Source organism: Somniosus microcephalus, chromosome 2 (genome assembly GCF_052327205.1).
Source record: "Somniosus microcephalus isolate GS21.2 chromosome 2, FLI_Smic_1.0, whole genome shotgun sequence".
In the NCBI taxonomy this organism is placed as follows: Eukaryota; Metazoa; Chordata; class Chondrichthyes; order Squaliformes; family Somniosidae; genus Somniosus; species Somniosus microcephalus.
In genome coordinates, this window is record NC_140988.1 from 368,727,578 (window position 1) to 368,746,314 (window position 18,737).

The following is an 18,737-nucleotide window of genomic DNA, read 5'->3' on the forward strand; positions in this document are numbered from 1 at the left end:
TTCAGTTAGTCCCATTTCCACGCTCATTCCCCATAGCCCTGCAAATTTTTCCTTTTGAAGAATATATCCAAATCAGTTACGTGGAGAGACTAGAGAAGCTGGGGTTGTTCTCCTTAGAGTGGAGAGGTTTAAGAGGAGAACTGATGGAGGGGTTCAAAATCATCAACAGTTTTGATAGAGTAAATAAAGAGAAACTATTTCCAGTGACAGAAGTGTCGGTAACCAGAGGACACAGATTTAAGATGATTGGCAAAAGAACCAGAGGGGAGACGAGGAAACATTTTTTTACGCAGCGAGTTGTTGTGATCTGGAGCGCGCTGCCTGAAAGGGCGGCGGAAGCAGATTCAACAGTAACTTTCGAAAGGGAATTGGATAAATACTTGAAGGGAAAAAATTTACAGGGCTATAGGGATAGAACAGGAGAGTGGGATTAATTGGATAGCTCTACCAAAGAGCCGGCACAGGCTCAACGGCCGAATGGCCTCCTTCTGTGCTGTTTCACTCTATGATTCCAATTTGAAAGTTACTATTGAATCTGCTTCCACCGCTCTTTCAGGCAGTGCATTCCAGATCACAACAACTCGCTGTTTCAAAGAAATGTCATCTACCCCCTGGTTCTGTTGGCAATTACATTAAATCTGTGCCCTCTGGTGGCCTTCCTGCCACTGGAAACAGTTTCTCCTTACTTACTCAAAACACTTCATAATTTTGAACGCCTCAATTAAATCTCCTCTTAACCTTTTCTGCTCTAAGGAGAACAAACCCAGCTTCTCAAGTCATGCTGATTTCCCCCTGGCTGGTAGCGAAAGTGTTACAATTGGTCTGAGCATCCTCTGGGCTACAGAAGGGAAACATTCAGCCAGCGTTCCAGCTTTCAATCCTTATCCAATTGAAGGATTGCCTTATGTGGGATTACTTCAGGAGGAAATCAGACTCAGCTGTGATACTTCTCAGTGTAAAATAGCATGTGGACACTCAATGCCTGGGCTTCATATTAAGAGGAACACAGAAACATAGGAACAGTGGTAGGCCATTCAGCCCCTCGAGCCTACTCCACCGTTCAATTAGATCATGGCTGCTCTGTACCGCAAGCCCATTTACTTGCCTTGGCTCCATATCCATTGATACCGTTACCGAACAACATTATTTTGATCTCAGTCTTGAAAGATCCAGTTGTCTTGCGGTCAACAGCCTTTTGGGAGAGAGGATTCCACATTTAGAATCATGGGGCTAAAAATCCGGTGGCACCGCGTTTGGGGCGCCAAGCTCGCCTGGGCGCCGGAATTTGCGCTCCGGCCAGAGCCGCTTGCGCCCTCCCGATACTCAGTGGGAGCGCCCCAAGAGGGACTCGGGGCGCTGCTCGAGGCTCCCCGCGTCCCGCTTGGGGCGCTCAAACTGAATATCGCCGCGCTACGTGCCACAGCGCCACATGCTGTGGCACGGCGCGCTGCTGTACTGCAGGCCTTCCTCCCCTTCTTAAGGGGGAGGGGCCTGCACCAGCGCGATCACCGATCGCGAGTGCCAGCAAAAGAGCCCGACACCGAGGAGAAGTGCCGGGCTTTTGGGACACAGCCGGCACTCCCCGGGGGGTGGATCAGGAGGCCGGGGAGGGCGGCGCGAGGAGGTGCTGGCAGGCGGCCACTGGAAAAAATGGCCGCCCCGCACCTCCACCTTAATTTGCGCCACTACCGCCACAGGTAGGCCCTGTGAACCGGTCGCGATTTGCGACCGGCGTTACAGAGGCGGGCGCGACCAAATATCGCGATCGGGGCGGGAGCGGGGCGCTGCGCACACCAATGACGTCATCAGTGGCGGCGCAGCGCTACAAGCTGACGCCGCCATTAGCGCCCCGCTAAATATCGTGGGAGGTATGGCCAGTGGCACTAAAGCCACTGAGTGCCCTCTTTGGGCGCTAACTGGTGGCGCAGCCCACTGAATTTCTAGGCCATAGAATCTTAGAATGGTTACAGCACAGAAGGAGGCCATTCGGCCCGTCGAGCCCGTGCCGGCTCTCTGCAAGAGCACTTCAGCTAGTCCCACTCCCCCGCCCTTTCCCCGTAGCCCTGCAAATTTTTTTCCTTCAGGTACTTATCCAACTCCCTTTTGAAAGCTGCCACGATTGAATCTGCCTCCACCAACCTTTCAGGCAGTGCATTCCAGATCCTAACCACTCACTGAGTAAAAATGTTTTTCCTCATGTCGCCTTTGGTTCTTCTGCCAATCACCTTAAATCTGTGCCCTCTGGTTCTTGACCCTTCCATCAATGGGAATAGTTTCTCTCTATCTACTCTGTCTAGACACCTCATGATTTTGAACACCTCTATCAAATCTCCTCTCAACCTTCTCTGCTCTAAGGAGAACAAGCCCAGCTTCTCTAGTCTAACCGCGTAACTGAAGTCCCTCATCCCGGCAATCATTCTTGTAAATATTTTCTGCACCCTCTCTAAGGCCTTCACATCCTTCTTAAAGTGCGGTGTCCAGAATTGGACACAATACTCCAGTTGAGGTTGAACCAGTGTTTTATAAAGGTTCATCATAACTTCCTTGCTTTTGTACTCTATGCCTCTATTTATGAAGCCCAGGATACCGTATGCTTTTTTTAACCGCTTTCTCAACCTGCCCTGCCACCTTCAACGATTTACACACATATACGCCCAGGTCTCTCTGTTCAAGCACCCCCTTTAGGAGTGTACCCTTTAGTATATATTGCCTCTCCTCGTTCTTCCTACCAAAATGTATCACTTCACACTTTCCTGTGTTAAACTTCATCTGCCACCTGTCCGCCCATTACACCAGCCTGTCTATGTCGTCTTGAAGTCTATCACTATCCTCCTCGCTGTTCACTATATTTCCAAGTTTTGTGTCATCTGCAAATTTTGAAATCGTGCCCCGGACACCCATGTTCAAGTCATTAATATACTACCCATTGTGAGTGACCACCTGAGGGAGGTACTGGAGCCAGACCACAGCCCATGGAACCATACCCGCCATCAGTCACCGCCTTCAGAAGAGATTTACATAGCATTTACAGCACAAAAACAGGCCATTCAGCCCAACATGTTTATGCTCCACACAAGCCTCTTCCCACCATAAGTCATCTCAAACTATCAACTATTCCTTTCTCCTGCATGTACTGGTCTAGCTTCCCGTTAAATGCATCTCTGCAATTCTTTCTATGGTAATATAAATTAATGGTAGAATTGATGTAGAATCCTTCTACACAGACTCAGTTAGAAATCTCACCAACACAGAAAGCTGCAGGCTGTCACTTTTGACAGTTCGCAGCCATTCTGCTTTCTGTGCCGGTTAGATGAATTTGCCGAGCGAATTTGGCTAGGATAAATAAAATTAAAGAGTTAAATGCATGGCTCAAAGACTGGTGTGGGAGAAATGGGTTTTGCTTCTTGGGACACTGGCACCAGTACTGGGACAGGAGGGAGCTGTTCCGTTGGGACGGACTCCACTTGGCCAGTGCTGGGACTAGAGTCCTGGCGAATCATATAACTAGGGCTGTAGAGAGGGCTTTAAACTAATTAGTGGGGGGGAGGTTTCCAGAGAGCAAATAATAGAAATGACAACAGAGAAGGTCATAGACTTAGGTAGCAGTGGAGGAATTAAAAAACAGAACGTGTCAGGAAGGGACAGAATGTATGGAGTAAAAAGGAAAGTACTAAAAATGGAAAAAACAGGAACTAAGTGTTACAAAACATATTTGAAAGTTCTTTATCTGAATGCACGTAGCATTCGTAACAAAATGAATGAGTTAACGGCACAAATAACGACATATGGGTATGATCTTGTGGCCATTACAGAAACATGGCTGCAGGGTGACCACGACTGGGAATTAAACATACCAGGTTATTTAACAATCAGGAAGGACAGGCAGGAAGGGAGAGGAGGTGGGGTGGCTATATTAATAAAGGAAGGAATCACTATAATACAGAGAAATGATATTGGGTCAAAGGAGCAGGATAGTGAAACAGTTTGGGTGGAGATAAGGAATAATAAGGGGAAAAAAACACTAGTGGGTGTAGTCCATAGGCCTCCGAACAGTTGCAACTCTGTTGGACGGAGTATTAATCAGGAAATAGTTGAGGCTTGTAATAAGGGAACAGCTATAATTATGGGGGATTTTAATTATCATATTAACTGGACAAATCAAATTGGGCAGAGCAGCCTTGAGGATGAGTTCATTGAGTGTATTAGGGATGGGTTTCTTGAGCAGTATGTAACTGAACCGACCAGGGGGCAAGCAACCTTAGATTTGGTCCTGTGTAATGAGACAGGATTAATTAAAAATGTCCTAGTAAAGGATCCCCTTGGAATGAGTGACCATAACACGGTTGAATTCCATATTCAATTAGAGGGTGAGAAGGTTGGATCTCAAACAAGCGTGCTGAGCTTGAATAAAGGAGACTATGAAGGTATGAGAGCGGAATTGATTAGAGTGGACTGGGAAAATAGATTAAAGGGTAAGACGGTACATGATCAGTGGTGTACATTTAAGGAGTTATTTTACAACTTCCAATAAAAAATATATTCCACTGAGGAAAAAAGGGTGTAAAAGAAAAGATAGCCATCCGTGGCTAAGTAAAGTAATTAAGGATAGTATCCGACTAAAAACAAGGGCATATAAGGTAGCCAAATCTAGTGGGAGGATGGAAGATTGGGAAGTCTTTAAAAGACAGCAAAAAATAACTAAAAGATTGATTAAGAAAGGGAAGATAGATTATGAAAGTAAATTAGCAAAAAATATAAAAACAGACAGCAAAAGTTTCTATAGTTATATAAAAAGAAAAAGGGTGGCTAAAGTAAATGTTGGTCCCTTAGAGGATGAGACCGGGAAATTAATGGTGGGAAACATGGAGATGGCAAAAACACTGAACAATTATTTTGTATCAGTCTTTACAGTAGAGGACACTAAGAATATCCCAACACTGGACAAACAGGGGGCTCTAGGGGGGGAGGAACTAAATACAATTAAAATCACGAAGGAAGTGGTACTTGGTAAAATAATGGGACTCAAGGCGGATAAGTCCCCTGGACCTGATAGCTTGCATCCTAGGGTCTTGAGGGAAGTGGCGGTAGGGATTGTGGATGCATTGGTAATAATTTTCCAAAACTCCCTGGACTCAGCAAAGGTCCTGGCAGATTGGAAAACTGCTAATGTAACACCCTTATTTAAAAAGGGTAGTAGGCAGAAGGCTGGAAACTATAGACCTGTTAGCCTAACATCTGTGGTTGGTAAAATGTTAGAGTCCATTATTAAGGAGACAGTAACGGGACATTTGGATAAACATAATTTAATCGGACAAACTCAGCATGGTTTCATGAAGGGGATGTCATGTTTGACAAATTTACTTGAGTTTTTTGAGGAAGTAACATACAGGGTGGATAAAGGGGAACCAGTGGACGTAGTGTATTTAGACTTCCAAAATGCATTTGACAAGGTGCCACACAAAAGATTATTGCTCAAGATAAAAAATCACGGGATTGGTGGTAATATTCTGGCGTGGTGGAGGATTGGCTCTCTAACAGAAAGCAGAGAGTTGGGATAAATGGTTCGTTCTCAGATTGGCAACCAGTAACTAGTGGTGTTCCGCAGGGGTCAGTGCTGGGTCCCCAACTCTTTACAATCTATATTAACGATTTGGAGGAGGGGACCGAGTGTAACATATCAAAGTTTGCAGATGATACAAAGATGGGACGGAAAGTAGTGAGTGAGGAGGACATAAAAAACCTGCAAAGGGACATAGACAGGCTAAGTAAGTGGGCAGAGATTTGGCAGATGGAATACAATACTGGAAAGTGTGAGGTTATGCACTTTGGCAGGAAAAATCATAGAGCAAGTTATTATCTTAATGGCAAGAAACTGGAAAGTACTGTAGTACAAAGGGATCTGGGGGTCCTGGTGCACGAAACTCAAAAAGTTAGTATGCAGGTGCAGCAAGTGATCAAGAAGGCCAATGGAATGTTGGCTTTTATTGCTAGGGGGATGGAATATAAAAACAGGGAGGTATTGCTGCAGTTGTACAAGGTATTGGTGAGACCGCACCTGGAATACTGCATACAGTTTTGGTGTCCAAACTTAAGAAAAGACATACTTGCTCTCGAGTCAGTACAAAGAAGGTTCACTCGGTTAATCCCGGGGATGAGGGGGTGGTCATATGAGGAGAGGTTGAGTAGATTGGGACTCTACTCATTGGAGTTCAGAAGAATGAGAGGCGATCTTATTGAAACATATAAGATTGTGAAGGGGCTTGATCGGGTGGATGCGGTGAGGATGTTCCCAATGATGGGTGAAACTAGAACTAGGGGGCATAGTCTTAGAATAAGGGGCTGCTCTTTCAAAACTGAGATGAGGAGAAACTTCTTCACTCAGAGGGTGGTAGGTTTGTGGAATTTGCTGCCCCAGAAAGCTGTGGAAGCTACATCATTAAATAAATTTAAAACAGAAATAGATAGTTTCCTGGAGGTAAAGGGAATTAAGGGTTACGGGGAGCGGGCAGGAAATTGGACATGAGTCTAGGTTCGAATGGTCATGGCCCTGTGGGTAGTGGAGTGGGCCCAGGGGCCGTGTAGCCTGGTTCTGCTCCTACTGTGTTCTAATTCTGTGTTAGATTTCAGGAGATGGTTTTATTTCTGTTCCTGGCTGGGGTGGAGATTGCCTTTACAGAAGGTAAGTACTGTAGAAAATATAGGGACAGAGTGATCTCCTGGAAGAATTTCGATCGCCTAGATGGGTCGGAGAGGAATTTCCCAGATTTTTTTCTCCCAAATTGGCCATGGGGTCTTTTATCTGGTTTTTCGCCTCTCTTGGGAGATCACATGGGTTCGGGTGGATGCAGAGTGATAGAAGATTTGAGGTTAGGATCAGATCAGCCATGATCTTATTGAATGGTGGAGCAGGCTCGAGGGGCTGATTGGCCTACTCCTGCTCCTATTTCTTATGTTCTTATCATCGACTCCCGAAACCTAGAGGAAGGAAAGCTGAAAAGTACAGGTAATTTAAACTTCTTTACACACTTTGGACACAGCAAACACACTTACCTTTGCACTCATGCACCCATCACTCACCTGAACACCGACATCTCGACCCCTCCAAGTCCTTCAACCTGATGGCCCGACTCTTCTAACTTGGCGTGGTTTGGAGCCGTCGGGAATCCCACACTTCAAGCTTTAAAATAGGGATTAGGCTAAAAACTGGCTGCTAACTACCTGTTAACAGGCAGTTAATTGACACTAATCCCCTTCCCGCCTCGGGTAGGCCGGTCCCAGTGCGGGGCACGTACCCACCTCCTATGAAACATATATGGAGGCGGGTTGGGGGCGGGATGGTGTCGGGACCCCCGAATTCGGTACTTTAAACCCCCCACACGCCTCCAATCCCGACTCCACGGGTCATTGAAAATCGACCCCATAGTGTATAATAGCAAAGAAGTTGTGTTAAACCTTTGTAAATCACTGGTTAGACCCTAGCTGGAGTATTGTGTGCAATTCTGGGCACCACACTTTAGGAAGGATCTAAGGCCTTAGAGAGAGTGCAGAGGAGATTTACTTGAATCGTACCAGGGATGAGGGACTTCAGTTATGTGGAGAGACTAGAGAAGCTGAGATTGTTCTCTTAGAGCAGGGAAGGTTAAGGGTGATTTAATAGAGGTGTTCAAAATCATGAATGGTTTTGATAGAGTAAGTATGGCAAAACTGTTTCTACTGGCAGAACGCTAGCTAACCAAAGGACACAGATTTAAGGTAATTGGCAAAAGAACCAGAGGCGAGATGAGGAGAAATATTTTACGCAGCGAGTTGATATGATCTGTGATTGAGTTCAAAGTTGTGTTTGAAAGGGAGGAATGCGAAACAGCTATTATAATTCTTGATTTAGGTGAGGCTGACTTCAATGTGATGAGACAGCGACTGTCCACAGTGAACTGGTTCAAATCTGTTAATGGGTAAAACGACAGAAGATCAATGGGAGGTGTTCAAAAAAGAATTTAATGTGATACAGAACCAGTTTATACCCCTAAGTGGCAAGATCTCTACTTGTCAAAAGAAAACAGCCATGGATGACTGAAGAGGTAAGGAACATAAAACTAAAAAGAAAAAGCATACAAAAATGCAAAAAATTAGCACAGATCCTGGCGAATGGGAAAGATACAAAGAACAGCAAAGGGTCACAAAACAGTTAGTAAGAGCGACAACATGGGAGTAAGGAAACAAACTTCCAAGGAATATCAAAATCAACACAAAAAACTTTTTACAATTATATTAGGAAAAAGAGGGTGGTGAAGAGCAATGAGGACCCCTTAAAAACTGATAATGGTGATATTATAAATGAAAATAAGGAAATGGCAGACATGCTAAATAATTACTTTGCATCAGTATTTACAATAGAGGAAGAGGATAGCATGCTGGAAATCCCAAGGAAACTAATATTGAATCAGGGACAGGGACTCACCAAAATTAGCACAAGCAAATTAACAGTAATGAAGAAAATAATGGCACTAAAGAGTGACAAATCCCCGGGACCAGATGGTTCCCATCCGAATGTTTAAAGGAAGTAGGTGAGCACATTGCAGCTGCCCTAACTATGATCTATCAAATTTCTCTCGATTCAGTAACCGTCCCTTTAGATTGGAAAATTGCACATGTCACTCCGCTATTTAAGAAAGGTGAGAGAGGGAAACCAGGAAATTATAGCCTAACATCTGTTTGTCAGGAAATCACTAGAGTCTATAGTTAAGGATAGGGTGACTGAACACCTTGAAAATTTTCAGCTGATCATAGAGAGCCAGCATGGATTTGTGAAAGGAAGGTCATACCTGACGAACCTGATTGAATTTTTTGAAGAGCTGACTAAAGTAGTGGACAGGAGAATGTTTATGGATGTTATTTATATGGACATCCAGAAGGAATTCAATAAAGTCCCTCATAAGAGACGTTTAGCTAAAGTTGAATCTCATGGAATTGAAGGCAAATTATTGACCTGGTTATGAAATTGGCTGAGCGGCAGGAGACAGAGAGTAGGGATAATGGGCAGGTACTCTAATTGGCAGGATGTGACTTGTGGAGTCCCACAGGGATCTGTGTTGGGGCCTCAACTATTCACTGTATTTATTAACGAATTAAATGACAGGATAAAGAGCCACATATCCAATTTGCCGATGACACAAAGATAGGCGACATTGTAAGCAGATTAGATGGAAGTATAAAATTACAAAGATATTAATAGATTAAGTGAATGGACAAAACTGTGGCAAATGGATTTCAATATAGACAAGTGTGAGGTCATCCTTAAAAAGGATAGACAGAGTACTTTCTAAATGGTGAAAAGCTAGAAGCAGTGGAGGTCCAAAGAGACTCGGGGTCCATATACCTAGATCAATAATTTTCCCACCACCGAGGTTAGGCTGACTGGTCTGTAATCACTCGGTCTATCCTTTTCTCCCTTTTTAAACATGGGTACCACATTAGCAGTCCTCCAGTCCTCCGGCACCACGCCTGAAGCCAGAGAGGATTGAAAAATGATGGTCAGGGCCTCTGCTATTTCCTCTTTTGCTTTGCTTAACAGCCTGGGATAAATTTCATCCAGGCCTGGGGATTTATCCACTTTTAAAGCTGCTAAACCACTTAATACTTCCTCTCTCACTATGTTTATTTCATCAAATATTTCACACTCCTCCCCCCCCCCCGATAGCAATGTCTGCTTCGCCCCTCTCCTTTGTGAAAACAGACGCAAAGTATTCATTAAGAACCCTACCGACATCTCCCGAAGGTAGCAGGACAGGTATAAAAGGTGGTTAAGAAGGCATACGGGATACTTGCCTTTATTAGCCGTGCCATTGAATACAAGAGCAGGGGGTTTATGCTTCAACTGTATAAAACACTAGTTAGGCCTCAGCTAGAGTACTGCGTGCAGTTCTGGTCACCACATTACAGGAAAGATGTGATTGCACTAGAGAGGGTACAGAGGAGATTTACAAGGATGTTGCTGGGAGTAGAGAATCTTAGCTATGAGGAAAGACTGGATAGGCTGGGTCTGTTTTCCTTGGGACAGAGGAGGCTGAGGGGAGACCTTATTGAGGTGTATAAAATTATGAGGGGCCTAGATAAAGTGGATAGAAAGGACCTATTTCCCTCAGCAGTGGGGTCAAAAACCAGGGGGCACAGATTTAAAGTAATTGATGGAAGGTTTAGAGGGGATTTGAGGGGAAATTTCTTCACCCAGAGGGTTGTGGGGGTCTGGAACTCACTGCCTGAAAGGGTGGTAGAGGCAGGAACCCTAACCATATTTAAAAAGTACTTGGATGTGCACTTGGGGTGCTCTAACCTGCAGGGCTACGGACCAAGAGCTGGGAAGTGGGATTAGGCTGGATAGCTCTTTGTTGGCCGGCGCGGACACGATGGGCCAAAATGGCCTCCTTCCGTGCTGTAACTTTCTATGATTCTATGATTAAAATATCATGTACAGGTACAAAAAATAATCAAAAAGGCTAATGGGATGCTGGCCTTTATATCTAGAGGACTAGAATACAAGGGGGTAGAAGTTATGCTGCAGCTGTACAAAACCCTGGTTAGACCACACCTGGAGCACTGTGAGCAGTTCTGGGCACCACACCTTAGGAAGGATATATTGGCCTTGGAGGGAGTGCAGCGTAGGTTTACCAGAATGATACCCAGACCTCAAGGGTTCAATTACGAGGAGAGATTATACAAATTAGGAATTTAGAAGGTTAAGGGGTAATCTGATCGAAGTTTTCAAGATATTAAGGGGAACTGTTAGGGTAGAAGGAAATAAATTATTTCCGCTGGTTGGGGAGTCTAGGACTCGGGGATATAGTCTAAAAATAAGAGCCTTTCAGCAGTGAAGTTAGGGAAACACTTTTACACTCAAAGGGTGGTAGAAGTTTGGAACTCTCTTCTGCAAACGGCAGTTGATGCTGAGGCAATTGTTACTTTTAAATCAGAGATTGATAGATTTCTGCTAACCAAAGGTATTAAGGGATATGGGGCAAAGGCGGCTACATGGAGTTAGGTCACAGATCAGCCATGATCTCATTGAATGGCGGAACAGGCTCGAGGGGCTGAATGGCCTCCTCCTGTTCCTATGTTCCTATGATCGCGAATGCATTGCCTGAAATAACTTTCAACAGGGAATTGGATAATACTTGAAGAAAAGAAATTGCAGGGCTATGGGGAAAGAGCCGGTGAGTGGGACTAATTGGATTGCTCTTTCATGGGTATGAAGGGCTGAATGACCTCCTTCTGTGCTGTGTCATTCTATGATTCTGTGATTCGCCTCCACTACTCCATGTGGTAGCGAGTTCCACATTCTAAGCACTTTTTGAGTAAAGCAGTTTCACCTGAATTCCCTGTTGGATTTATTAGGGCCTGTAGGTATTCGTGGTCACCAATGTAGGTATTGGACGAATTCCTACTTAATAATCGAGTTCGACTCCAGGAGAACAAGCAAAAAGGTTTTCAATGCAGGAACAGAGGAATTCAAACAGGTTGCAGAGCTAGGTACAGGAGAGCCATAAAATAGGTCTTCACCAGACAGAGACGCCACGAGGACTGAGTAGGCAGTCCCGTGGATTGCATGATGATGTCATCGCGTTCTTCCCGCGCTTGGGTAATCACGTGACTTGCGTGATGACGTCATCGCGTTTGCCCGCGCTTGGGACAGTCACGTGATGTGCGACGTGACATCATCGCGTTAACCCGGCACCCGGCACTGCAGCTGGCCGTTGCGGCCGAAGTCACGGGAGCGGGAGGCCGAGCTAGGCCGGCGGCCATCGCGGGAGCGGCAGGCTGAGCTGGGCTGGCACGCGTTTACCCACGTCATCGCGTTTGCCCGCGTCATCGCGCTTGCCCGCGTCATCGCATTCGCCCGTGTCATCGCGTTCGCCCGCGCTCCCAAAGGGGAAACGCCCCGTACCGGCAACATCGTTAAAGGGAATTATGACCGGTAAGTAAGGGACACTCGGTGGTACCGCTACATGCGCCCCCCCAGAATTCGCTTTTAACGGTCGACGTCAAACGATGAGATGGTCTGACGAGCCTGTCCGAACGACTCCTGTAGTCTCAAGACAGAGACTGCTGGATGGCTGACGGTCTGACGGGTGGTCGTACTTGGGTTGGCGTAACGACGATGGGTGGTCGGTGGTCGTGCTGTCTTGAATTGGCGGGCGAGGTCCAAATATGTGCTGGTCGTGAGCGGATCCTTGCGTGCGTCGTGGTGGATAAAACGTATCCAGCCTTGCGAAGGACCATGGCGCCATGGCGAATAAAACGTATTCAGCCATGCGAAGGACCGTGGAAGCGTGTGACCTCTGTAGCTCGTGGTTCAAAATGGGCGCCGGGGCGAAACAGCTGGCCGCGTCATAGCGACTGGCAGGTTGGGCAGACGCGGACCATGGCTCTGTCATTGTTGGGAAAAGGTCCCCAGTCTGACGAAATCTGCAGGAACGCCGAACGGGTGATCCAGGAGGAAAAGAACGTGGGTCCTGGCAGGTCGGTGAACTCACCGACAGGCGAGCGAACTCTCCGGCAGTCGGGAACGCACGGAACGGTGCGTGCCATAGTGCTACTACGGTAACACAGAAGAGAGTGAACCGTTGCTGCGTTGATCAGCGATCGGTGATGACAGCAATTTTCGCGTGGCCGATCGCGGCTGCGGGATGCCCGTTGGACCCGTCCTCGATGGTCGCAGCGTCAGTAGATGTTTGCTTTTGTTGAGGGGAAAACTGTAGAGAGGGTGGCAACGCTTCTAGTTGTTGTTGATTGCGGTAGGGGGAAAAACTGCCAGGAGGGCGGCAACGCTTCTAGTTGTTGTTGATTTCGGTAGGGGAAAAAACTGCCGGGAGGGTGGCAACACTTCGCCGTCGCGCCGAAAAGCGTGGTAGAAAAGACAGACCAGCGGGCTGGTGCGGCGTCTGCGGGGGATGGATCCTCGTGGTTTGCGAGGGGCGAGTCCTCGTGGGTTGCGAGGGGTGAGTCCTCATGGGTTGCGAGGGGCAAATCCTCGTGGATTGCGAGGGGCGAGTCCTCGTGGGTTGCGAGGGGTGGTTTGCGAGGACTGAGTCTTCATGGCCTCTCCGCCGGGGCACGCTCCGATCCTGTGAGCCCGTAAACGTGCTGTACCCGCGCTGTGAGGGTGTTATACTTGCTGTTCTGCCGTGGGGTTGTTGAAGAGGCTGACGCTCCGAAAGTTGGTAGAGCTGTCGAAAACGGAGACCGTATCCAGGTACGTGGTCTGCGCCGTATCGATGTTGCACAAGGCGAATGGGGCTTCTACCAGGAAAAAGCACGAGGGCGGTTGTTGCTCCCAATGTTGCGGTAGCTGAGCGAAACCGCTGTAGCTTCCAGGCGTGCTTCTTTCGTGAAAGACGTTCATGAAAAATCGGGGTCCGGCTGCGCTGCTTTCGTGAAAAACGTTCACGAAAAACGGGGTCACCAATGTAGGCATTGATGAGCTCCCATCCTCATGTCGTTGATCACCAATTATAGGAATTGGTGTTCGTCGGTTGTTGTTCGGCGGTTGTTGTTCAATGGTTGTTGTTTGTCGTGCCGTTCATCTGTGAAAACGTTCACAGAGACGGGGTTCAGGCTGTGCGCTTCCTCCATGAAAAACGTCCACGGAGACGGGGTCACCAATTGTAGGTATTCGTGGTCACCGATGTAGGTATTGGACGAATTCCTACTTAATAATCGAGTTCGACTCCAGGAGAACAAGCAAAAAGGTTTTTAATGCAGGAACAGAGGAATTCAAACAGGTTGCAGAGCTAGGTACAGGAGCGCCATAAAATAGGTCTTCACCAGACGGAGACGCCACGAGGACTGAGTAGGCAGTCCCGTGGATTGCGTGATGACGCCACTGCGTTCTTCCCGCGCTTGGGTAGTCACGTGACTTGTGTGATGACGTCACCGCGTTTGCCCGCGATTGGGACGGTCACGTGATGTGCGACGTGACGTCATCGCGTTAACCCGGCACCCGGCACTGCAGCTGGCCGTTGCGGCCGAAGTCGCGGGAGCGGGAGGCCGAGCTAGGCCGGCGGCCGTCGCGGGAGCGGAAGGCCGAGCTGGGCCGGCTCGTGTTTACCCGCGTCATCGCGATCGCCCACGTCATTGCGTTCGCCCGCGCTCCCAAAGGGGAAACGCCCCGTACCGGCAACATCGTTAAAGGGAAGTAAGGGACACTCGGTGGTACCGCTACAGGCCGATCTTATATTTATGGCCCCTAGTTTTGCCACCCCCACAAGTGGAAACACCTCTATGTCTACCCTGTCGAAGCCCTTCCTAATTTTAAAGACCTCTATCTGGTCACCTCTCAGCCTTGTCTTTTCTAGAGAAAAGTGCCCAAGCCTGTTCAGTCTTTCCTGATAGATATAACCTCTGGTATCATCCTTGTAAATCTTAATTGCACCTTCTCCACAGCCTCTATATCCTTTTTGTAATATGGAGACCAGAACTGTTTGTGGTGCTCCAAGTGTGGTCTATTCAAGGTTCTACATCAATCTAACATAACCTCTACTTTTGAATTCTGTTCCTCTAGAAATGAACCCCAGTGCTTTGTTTACATTTTTTATGGCTTTGTTAACCTGCGTTGCTACTTTTAATGATCTGTGTATCTGTACCTCCAGCTCCATTAGCACCTTTACCCCATTTAGACTCTTATTTTCCAAGGAGTATGTGAGCTCCATATTCCTCCTACCAAAATCCACCACCTCACGTTTATACATTTTGAAATTAATTTGCAATTTGCACGCCCATTCTGTCGGTTCTTGCATTTTGTCGCCATCCTCCTCATTAACTATACACCCCCCAATTTGGAGTCGTCTGCAAATTTTGACATTGTACTTCAGACTTCCAAGTTCAAATCATTGATGTAAATGGTGAACAGCAGTGGCCCGAGCACCGCTTTCTGTGGAACACCATTTCGCACCTTCTGCCAGTCTGAGGAATCACCTTGAACCCCCTACGTTTTGTAGACCAGCTTGCTGTCCATTGTGGTACTTGTCCACTGACTCCACCTGCTCTGACCTTAGTCACGAGGATGGCTAAGGAGAAAAAGAAATCCGTGTTATCGGGGATGCGTGAGGTGCAGTGGAATATAGCGCTTCCCGCAGCATAATCGCAAGCGACAGCTGAACGGTGCTCGGCACAGAGTGGCTCCGATCTGCTCCAAGCAGCGCAGCACTTGAAAACACCCCTGCACGAGGCACCTCTGAAGTAATATCAACAAGACCCAACTAACTGTGTCTGCAGTTGTCCATTAATGTAACTTCAGATTGGTGAAATGCAAAAAAAAAATGGTTGGTTGCACAATGCGGCAAGAGGTCAAAAGGGGGGGTGTATTACATCATAATAATCACAAAGTAACAGGAGGTTAACGATCCTAAGACTATAAAGGACTAAGGGCTAATATCTGAAGTGGAAAACAGAGTAATTGCCTTGACGGAGTGTCTACCTGTCACATTATTGATTGTCTATCACTTTTAAAAATAGGTTTGAAATTTTCCTTTAATTCTGGAATTTCCTCAACTGTGAAATGAAATCTGCCGAAAGATAAATAAAAATGAGTAAAACAAAATCCACTATTAAATCCAGCTCCTTCTTCATTTAAATCGTTTAGTAACATTCTTACTCTAGGTCAGAAGGTTCAAGCCCCACACCAGAGGTTTAATAATTGCATAATTCTGGCTGGTACCCCAGTTCAGTGCCGAGAGAGGGGTCCTCCTTCAGACAAGATGCTAAAACCAGGCCCATCTGCCCTTTACCGTAGGCTTCAGTGGTCCCGTGTCATTATTTGAAGAGCAGGGGAGTTATTTCTCGGTGTCCTGACCAATATTTATCCCTCAACCAACATCACTACAACAAATTATATCGTCATTATCACATTGCTGTTTGTGGGAGCTGGCTGTGCACAAATTGGCTCCTGCATTTCCTACATTACAACAGTGACTACACTTCAAAAAGTCCTGAGAATCATAGAATCATAGAAAAATTACGACCCAGAAGGAGACCATTTCGGCCCATCATGTCCGTGCTGGTCGGAAAAGAGCTACCCAGCCTAATCCCACCTGCCAGCACCAGATCCGTAGCCCTGTAGGTTACGGCACTTCAAGTGCATATCCAAGTACTTTTTAAATGTGATGATGGTTTCTGCCTCTACCACCCTTTCAGGCCGTGAGTTCCAGACCCCCACCACCCTCTGGGTGAAATTATTTTTCCTCATCTTCCCTCTAATCCTTCTACCAATTACTTTAAATCTATGCCCCCTGGTTCTTGACCCCTCTGCTACGGGAAATAGGTCCTTCCTATCCACTCTATCTAGGCCCCTCATAATGTTACACATCCCAATTAAATCACCCCTTAGCCTCCTCTGTTCCAAGGAAAACAACCCCAACCTATCCAATCATTCCACATAGATAAAGTTTTCCAGTCCTGGCAACATCCTCGTAAATCTTCTCTGCACCCTCTCCAGTGCAATCACATCTTTCCTGTAATGTGGTGACCAGAACTGCACGCAGTACTCAACCAGTGTTGTATACAGTTCTAGCATAACTTCCCTGCTCTTATATTCTATGCCTCGGCTAATAAAGGAAAGCATTCGTACGCCTTTTTAACTACTTTATCGCCCTGTCCTGCTACCTTTAAGGATCTGTGGTCTTACACTCCAAGGTCCCTCTGTTCCTCCACACCTCTCAGTATCCTCCCATTAATTGTGTATTCCCTTGCCTTGTTGCCCCTCCCCAAATGCATTACCTCACACTTTTCCGGATTGAATTCCATTTGCCACTTTTCTGCCAAACTGACCAGTTCATCCATATCTTCCTGCAGTCTAAAGCTTTCCTCCTCACTGTCAACCACACGGCCAATTTTTGTATCATCTTCAAATTTCTTTATCATGCCCCCTACATTTAAGTCTAAATCATTAATATATACTACAAAAAGTAAGGGACCGAGTACTGAGCCCTGTGGAACCCCACTGGAAACAGCCTTCCAGTCACAAAACCTCCTCTCAACCATTACCCTTTGCTTCCTGCCACTGAGCCAATTTTGGATCCAATTTGCCTCTCTCCCTTGGATCCCATGGGCTTTTACTTTTTTGGTCAGCCTGCCATGTGGGGCCTTGTCAAAAGCCTTGCTAAAATCCATGTAGACTACATCAAACGTACTGCCCTCATCGACCCTCCTTGTTACCTCCTCAAAGAATTCAATCAAGTTAATCAGACACGACCTTCCCTTAACAAATCCATGCTGACTGTCCTTGATTAATCTGTGTCGTTCTAAATGAAGATTTATACTGTCCCTCAGAATTGATTCAAGTAATTTGCCCACCACTGAGGTTAAACTAATTGGCCTGTAATTGCTCGGTTTATCCCTTCCTCCCTTTTTAAACAATGGCACAACATCAGCAGTTCTCCACCCCTCTGGCACCACTCCTGTAGCCAGAAAGGATTGGAAAATGATGGTCAGAGCCTCCGCAATTTCATCCCTTGCTTCTTTTAATAGCCTCGGATATATTTAATCTGGCCCTGGTGATTTATCTACTTTCAAGGATGCTAAACCCCTTAATACTTCCTCTCTTACTATATTTATCCCGTCCAATATTTCACTATCTTCCTCCTTAACTTCAACATCAGCATCGTCCCTGTTGAGGCTGTGTTTACCAGTGCAGTTATGATGAATAACAGAACACAGACAACAGAAGTAAGTAAACAGGTCTTTAGTGATTGAGGGTCAGGGCGGAACTGAGGTACACTTTGTTCCGCAGGGTTTATACACCGGTGTGGTCACCACCGGTACTACAATGTACAGGAGCCGTTAAAAAGTAGTCCTTCACCTTAAGGTATCCTCTTAAGGTAGTACAGGTTACATACACTACAATTCCTCCCCTTTTAGCTTAACAGTGGACACCCCCAATTAATACACTACATGGATAACATATATACAATTTACACACAAGAACTGTTCAAAGATTCAGTCTCTGAGGAGGCCTCCTGATCCGGCCCGGATAACGCCTTTCAGGGATCTCTGGTTCCCGTTGCTGGGGTGACTCATCCACTTGATCTCCTATGGATTCAACATCATCCAATACGTTCAAGTCTGAGGTAGATGCTACAGGCTCAATAAGTTCTTCAACTGGTGTCTCTGCCGTAGACATGGGGTCGACCCTTGTTCTCGATTCCACAAGTTGGTCAGCATGACGTCGTATTACGCTCTCTCCAACGTCTACCGTGTACATCAAGGGTCCCTGTCATGCACGAATTGTCCCAGGTTGCCATTTATCATCCCTATAGTCCCTGGCCAACACTGGTTGTCCTATTTCAAAACTACGAGTGGCCTTTTTATTTACATGCTGGAATTGCTTGTTTTCGACTTCCCGTCGCACATTGGGTTTTAACAAATCCAACCGGGACCGCAACCTTCTGTTATAGAACATTATGGCAGGGCTTTGATTTGTCACTGCATGCGTGGCGTTTCGATACGCCATTAGGAAATTGTCCACCTTGTGTTGTAGTGGAATATGATCTTCACTCATGGCCTTTATCGCCTTTTTGAACGTCTGTACAAATCTCTCGGCCAACCCATTTGTAGCCGGATGATATGGGGCAGATGTAGTGTTTCACCCCATTCTTTTTCATGAATTTCTGGAATTCTTCTGACATGAACTGTGGTCCGTTGTCTGAACATATTTGCTCCGGCAATCCATTCCTTGCAAATATGGTTCT

General features: G+C 46.4%; 1 protein-coding gene across 1 annotated transcript in view; it reads left to right on the plus strand.

Annotated features, from left to right (window-relative positions):
• The window catches only part of LOC147123754 (dedicator of cytokinesis protein 2-like), a 1,461,504-nt gene that overhangs the window by 339,308 nt on the left and 1,103,459 nt on the right, over nucleotides 1-18,737 (plus strand). The gene's annotated exons all lie outside the window — the stretch shown is intronic.